This window comes from Rhinolophus sinicus, chromosome 17 (genome assembly GCF_057876585.1).
Source record: "Rhinolophus sinicus isolate RSI-liver-muscle chromosome 17, RSI-T2T, whole genome shotgun sequence".
Taxonomy (NCBI): domain Eukaryota; kingdom Metazoa; phylum Chordata; class Mammalia; order Chiroptera; family Rhinolophidae; genus Rhinolophus; species Rhinolophus sinicus.
In genome coordinates, this window is record NC_142517.1 from 6,650,369 (window position 1) to 6,657,564 (window position 7,196).

Genomic DNA, 7,196 nt, shown 5'->3' on the forward strand with positions numbered 1-7,196 from the left:
CGGGTTGGGAACCCCTGTTGGTTTTGAGGAAACATTGATATTGATTAGAAAGTGGAGGGGACCCCAAAGGACTTCCACTATTTAAAACTAAAACAGTAATAGAAACACCTTAGAAGTTGGCTGGGTAGGAGGAAAACTCAACAAGGAGGTTTCACAAGTTCTAAATGCTGCTCCTTGTAAACAAGTAGGTGAGGACAGAACAGACCCAACTCACTGCTCCTGTGGGGAAAAGTGCCACCAGGCAATGGAGATGGCAATCACTAGAGCTGGGCAAACCAATGAACGTGAGGAGCTTCTTACTGTGCTAGTTGGGGGTGAATGGAAAGACTGGACTGGGAAAGACCCTGAACCCTGGGGTGGGATGATCTGGATTTAAATCCCAGCTGTCCCATACCAGGTGTGACCCTGAGCAATTTACAACCTCTTGAGTCTCAGAGTCCCCCTGCCTGAAATGGAGAAAACATTTAATTCACAGGATTATTGCATTTGAAAAAAAAAAAAATGCCTAACCGGGGCCACTTGCGGGGGAGGGGCGGGGGGGGGAGGCGGGGGGGGGGGGAGCTGTGGCACATTGCACTGTAATTGTTGCAGGGCCTGTTCTCTCTTCCCTTCTAGACTGCGAGCCCCACTGGGCAGGGTTCCCTACTTTTGCAGGTCTCTGAATGGGTGTTCACATCGTGCTTGGCGCTGCAAAGAGCTGGAAGAATGTGGGGGAGGGAGACCCGCTGGTGGGAACCCTGAGCAGGCTCAGCTGTGAATTCACTCGGAAGTCACAACTGTGACTTTTCAGACACCGGAATGAGACCAGCAGCAGCCTGCCACCTTCTGCCAGGAAGGAGAGAAATAATGTCTGCAACTGTGATTCACTGTAGAGGTTTCGCTGCAGATCCACCCCGGGGAACCCGGGAGGGAGAGGGGAGTGGTGCGGGAGGGGGGGTGCGGGGTGCGGGGGGGGGGGGGTGCGGGGTGCGGGGGGGGGGGGGGTGCGGGGTGCGGGGGGGGGGCGGGGGGGGATGTCCTGAAACAAGAGCAATAAGCAAACTGGGACTGGGCTTGGTTGGACACTGGGGCAGGGGAAGATGGCCTCTGCAAGGACTTTCCTGTGAGGATGCCCTCAGGGACCGAGCGCCTCCCTCAGGAACCATGACAGTGGACACAGAGAGGATGTGACCCTCCCTCGAGGCCTAGGGTACCGCTGAGCCCTGGAACATTCTCTGGAAAGTCCCATTCCGGAAAGTTGCCCTGCACGTTGCTAGGGACCAAAGGACAGAGTCCTGCAAAACACGAAGCTCAGCACATCTAAGGTGTCTAGCCACCTGAGACGCAGCAGCACAGATCGCGACGGTGACCTAGATGGCAAGCTGCTCAAGACGGCCCCACCCAAGGGCGTTTGAGGACACGTCTACCTCGCCAGCAGCGCGGCCCTGGAGCTTAGGGCCCGGCCCTCGGGGTGTGGTCCAGAAGGGCCAGCCAATCAGAGCTGGGACGCTTGGTCACGTGGCCCCGGCCGCGGACAGGTTTTTCCGCCTTCGCCTCGCAGCTCCGCCCAACGTTGCGAAAGAGAACCAGCACCGCCAGCGAAGGTGTTATCGCGAGAGTAGCCCAAACAGCCTGTCTCCTCTTCGGTCCGACCTCGCCCGGAGCCGCGCCCTGGAAAAGAGGCTGCAAAGTATGCTGGATCCAACCCAAAACGCAGGAGGCGCCCGCTGGAGCAAGGGCGAGGGTGTGGGAGGATTCTGCAGGCGGCTCGCCCCCTCCTCGCCAGGACAGCCCGCTGCGCAGGGCTGCACGCCGCCCGTTTCATCTTCTCCCATTCAGCCCGCCCCTGGGACACCCGGACCCTGGACGTGCACTTCCCTGGCTAGGTTAACAAGCGTCAGTGGGGGCTTTGTATCCCGTGATTGTCCAGCTTTCAACATTTTTTGTCCCCATTCACTCCGTCCACTGAAAACCGTGGACGAGAGAACGTTCCAGCAGGAAATGCAGTGTCGACCTCAATCGAAAGATACGATGATAAGAGCGCGTGTTTGCATATCCCACGAAGGCTCCAGCTTCTCCCCAACCGCCTGACCCACCCAATAACCACCCTGCAGGGCTGGCTTCATTATCCCCATTTTAGAGATGAGGAAACAGGCACAGATGGGTTTGAGGAACTTGCCCAAGGTGGCACAGTGCCACGCTTTGCATCTCAGCCACCTGACATCTCCAGTCAGAACACGCGCTGCTTCTGAGGGACCAGCCAGCCACAGGCCCACTCTTGAGGTCTGAGGGGAAAGGCTTTACTCTATGCCCCTGTGCGCTTGTTGGGATGGGCTGCACACTTGATCCCCTGTCCCTCGGGGGCCAGTTGTAGGACCCACCCTGTGTTCTCAGAGAGGACAGGCTGTCACCAGTACGCAGGAAAGCCCCTCACATGCCTCTGGCCTTGGTGCGGCCCCTGGACCCGGCCTTACAGCCCTGGTGCCTTGCTCCAGCTGTGATGAGAATGTTCTGGCTCTCAAGGGGGTCACTTCCTAACCACGGAGCCGGCAGTAGTGAAAAGGGGGCTCCCTCAGGTTGATAGGACGTGAGGAAAACTAAAGTGCTGGGTTCCTAAGGCGACAGAACAGGACACAAACAAGGCGGCAGGGGCTCCCCTTCCAGGAGGGACTCTGGAGAGACTCTAGGAGGGATCGCTCCACTTGGTACAAATCACTCAGGAAATTACAAGACCTGAGAAGGGTGCTTTTCTGCCCCGTGGGAGGTTCCGAGACCACATGAACCCACTGAATACTCACAGCCACTTCTGGCCACGTTCCAGTCATTTATAAACAGAATCCCAAGGCTCTCTATGGGCCAGACTTCCCTCTGAGCAGCCATGTGGTCAGAGAGTAAGATTTCAAAATCAGGCCTTTCCCAGGATTCCTCTGAACCATTTGTTTCGCATTCCAGGAAGCAGATCAAAGCCATATTCAGAAAGAAATGAGAAGGAGCCATGAAGTTCAAGGAAAAGAAGTCAGTAGATCCACTGTGTATGGCTCCAAAGAAGAGACCAAGAAGCCCAAGGTGACACATGCATTAAACATCATTACTAATATGGGAAAACTTACTGTTTGAACATGCTCTTGACTCATCTCTCTTCATCTGCTCAGATTCCTGCTGATTTCAAAGCAAAGCCCCAGGTTGGAAGTGTGGACATTGCAGAAGGGGCGCTGGTCATTGAGCATCTGAGGATTTGAACTCTCCTGCCTCACCTTTCTAGAAATAAAGGGTATATTTAGAGAGCAACAGCACCTCCATAAATTTTGAGAAACATTATCATCAAAATGAAGCCCATGGTCCAAAGGAAATTAAATGCATCTTCAGTGCCCCACCACCACCAGCAGCAGCAGCAAATGTTCAGGGAGTAGCAGTGTTAACGTCTGCTCAGACTCAACCTGACGTGATTCAGTGAAGACAGAGCAAGTCCTCCTCTCCTGAGAGCCAGTAACCTTGTTGGTCCCCCAATAAAGACGCCGTGGTCACTTCCAACTACATGGAGGGCCGATGCACCCAGAACGCAGAACACTCAGGGCCTTTTACATCTTGTTATGGGCCATCCCTCCTCCTCCGCACCACAGAGGCATGGCACAGAGGACGTACCCACTAAACCCCCACTGAGTAGCATCAGCACATACAGCTGGGGTCACAGGGGAGACGGGTCCTTAATGCAAAGCGAGCAGGCCACCATCTAGTGACCCAGCCCCACCACCCCTCATTGGCTCTCCCCACCTTCTAGGGAACTGACTCTGAGTGGTATTTCCGCCCGATCTAAGCAATCATGTCAGGGATCCAGGCACAAGCCATTAGGACGAAGGAAGTAGCAACATACTACATCACTCGTCAGTCTACTAAGTACTTTCACATAATTTCTTCTAAGAAGGTTATTGTAACATCCAGGTTAGCGATCAGGACTCTGAGGCATAGTGTTATGGACTGAAAACTGCATCCTCCAAAAACTTCATATGCAGTCCTCACCCCTAGTACCTCAGAATGTGACCCTATTTGGAGATGGGGTTCTTCAAAGATGTCATGAAAGTTAAATGAGGTCATTAGGGTGGGCCCTAATCCAATAGGCGTGGTGTCCTTGTCAGAAGACACTGGGACACAGACACGCCAGCAGGTGACCACGTGAGCATCCAGAGAAGGACACCAGTCTCCACACCACAGAGAGAGGCCTCAGAAGAAACTAACCCTGCTGACTCCTTGATCCCAGACTTCCAGCCTCCAGGACAGTGAGAAAACACATTTCTGTTGTTCACGCCCCCCAGTCTGTGGTAGTTCATATGGCAGCCCAGGCTGACTAGTACACACAGGGTAGTCATGCAGAAGAGGCAGTTGTATGTTCCCCAATTAATTGGTTCCAGTCACAATGCTTTCTCCTCTCAGGCAGCATGCACCTCTGTGTGTAGGAAAAGGCACCCTTTCTTCTGTCTGCCAGGAAATTGACCTAGAACAGCCCTAATAAGAACGGTGCCCCTGAATTTGCTCAGTGCATGACATGCCTGCCCTATGGCGTGGCCTCGAGTGCAAAGCACACTGGGATGCCTCCATAGCAGAGGGTCACACAGACAGACCACTGATCAGCTGAGGCTCCCCAAGCATCCAATGCTCATCTGTGACCAGGAGCTGAGATGAGAGCCAGTGAGGTCTCACAGACGGCTGAGCTGCAGTAGGGCTCGAAGCGGCCTTTGGTGATCTCAAGCACTCACAACACAGCATCACAGATGGACCGCGGGCACGCTGGCTGGTAGGCGACCCTGCTTGCTGTCACATGATGCTTTTAATATTGTAAGTACCTTGAAATCTACACATAATTTATTAGGCTTCCTTTATTTTTTTTGAGTTGACTGGTTCAAATGTTATCTATTGTATTGTAATTAGGTTGCCTAAAATTACTTTTCAAAAGAGTGGTTTTTGGGGGGCTGGCCCGGTGGCTCAGGCGATTAGAGCTCCATGCTCCTAACTCTGAAGGCTGCCGGTTCGATTCCCACATGGGCCAGTGGGCTCTCAACCACAAGGTTGCCAGTTGAACTCCTCGACTCCCGCAAGGGATGGTGGGCTCCGCCCCCTGCAACTAAAATTGAACACGGCACCTTGAGCTGAGCTACCGCTGAAATCCTGGATGGCTCAGTTGGTTGGAGCGCGTCCTCTCAACCACAAGGTTGCTGGTTTCGACTCCCGCATGGAATGGTGGGCTGTGCCCCCTGCAACTAGTAACAGCAACTGGACCTGGAGCTGGGCTGCGCCCTCCACAACTAAGATTGAAAGGACAACTTGACTTGGAAAAAAAGGCCTGGAAGTACGCACTGTTCCCCAATAAAGTCCTGTTCCCCTTCCCCAATAAATTCTTTAAAAATAAAATAAAATAAAAGAGTGGTTTTTGAAACAAGAGTAACAAGCCAGGGAGAGTGACAAGGAACTGTCACAGTTTGTATGGCCATTGTCCTAACATCAGGCTTCTCATTCCACAAGAATCTGTCAAAAACTCCTGATAATGTTTCAGACAGCTAAAACACATTACTAAAGAACTTTCAGGAAGTGCAACTGTTTCTGGATGTAGCCTTTGAAGGAAAAAGATTGTTTTAAAAGCGATTTTTCTAACAATAAGCAAAGAAAAAAGATACGGTTATATGAAATGACAATGGGAGTTGGGGGATCTCTCTCTCTCTCTCTCTCTCTCTCTCTCTCTCTCTCTCTCTCCTCGTCCATGAAACCCAACCACCAAGCTGTGAGGTGCCGGAAGACAGCCTGGCCCTATCAGGTCTAAGGTCAGAGGGATCTCGGGGGGAGGACTCCAGGAGAAACACGGGATATGATCAAACTAGATTGCAGGACAGACATAAAGGCAACTGGAAGTCCAAGGACAGCAGATGCGCTAAAGAAAGGACATGAAATCGCAGCACGTGAGTCGGCTCTGTAGGGAACAGTTTAAGAGTTAACAACATGCTGGGGTATATAAGGGAAAGGGGCAGGGTAAGAGTGAAATCCTCATTTCTTGAAATAGAAAAGCCACATAATTTATAAAATCAATATAATGTATAGTCAAGATAATATGGAAAAGATAGGTGTATCAGGAAATAACAGTATAAGCTCATGTGGAGGTGTGGGCAGCCGAATAATGGTTCCCAAAGATGTCAAGTCCCAATCCCTGGAACTTGTGAATAAGTCACCTTACATGACAAAAGGGACTTTGCAGATATGAGGAAGTTAAGGACCTGGAGGTAGGAGCTGATCCTGGCTCATCCAGGGGGCCCAATGTAATCATAAGGGTCCTCAAAAGATGGAAGAGGGAGGCAGGAGGGTCAGAGAGGGAGACGAGGCCATGGACGCAGAGTTCAGTAACGTCATCGCTGGCCGTTAAGGGGGAGGAAGGGCCATGAGCCAAGGCAGGCAGGCGGCCTCTAGAAGCTGGAAACGGCCCGGAAACTGATTCTCCCTGGAGCCTCCGGAAAGAACGCAGCCCTGTCAGCACCTCGATGTTAGTCCAATGAGGCCCTTTCTGGACTCCTGACCTCCAGGACTATAAAATAGTAAATCCGTGTTGTTTGAAGCCTCTTTAGTGGTAATTTTTAAAACAGCCGCAGGAAATTGACACAGGAGGTAAGGAACAGAAGGAACAGCTAAAAGGATTTTCTGAGAAGCACAACTGTGAGAGGAATGGAGAGAGGGACAATTTCTCACCAATCTGTGCCTTTTCGTTTTATATAATTCTTCAACTATGTGCATCTGTTACTGTAGATAACATAATTTAAAAATTCAACGAGATCCCTCACGTACTAGTAAAGAGAGGCATATGTGAGAAGACTGACTGGTACCTATAGGGATGGTGCCTGACCAATTAAATCCTGGATTTAAAGGCAGGATTTCCATGTACACCTTCTGTGTGCTCCACATATACAAGGTGTTAGGAGAAATTTTAAAAGATGCCTGGGCCCCGCACTCAGGGGTTGACCAACCCTATTTGGCTCCCTTTCACAAGCCCCAGAGCCTGGCAGAGCTGCCTTGCGTGGCACGGGTCCCAAGGCCAATGGGAACCAGGAGTCGGCAGAAGGAATTGTGCTTCCTGGGTGGCTGGGGTCGAGCTGGCCATGAAGAATTGGAGGACTTTTGGTGAGTGGGAGGTATGAGAGGGCAAAAGCCTTGGGAGGGAAGTGAGAAGCGTGGGTGCTGCAGGA

General features: G+C 51.8%; 1 long non-coding RNA gene across 1 annotated transcript; it reads left to right on the forward strand.

Moving 5' to 3' along the window:
- Nucleotides 1-1,412: 1,412 nt before the first annotated feature.
- LOC148754732 (uncharacterized) lies at nt 1,413-5,666 on the forward strand. The gene is made up of 3 exons (XR_016019651.1): nt 1,413-1,669; nt 2,932-3,045; nt 3,132-5,666. It is a non-coding gene; the product is annotated as an uncharacterized LOC148754732 (long non-coding RNA).
- Nucleotides 5,667-7,196: the final 1,530 nt, after the last annotated feature.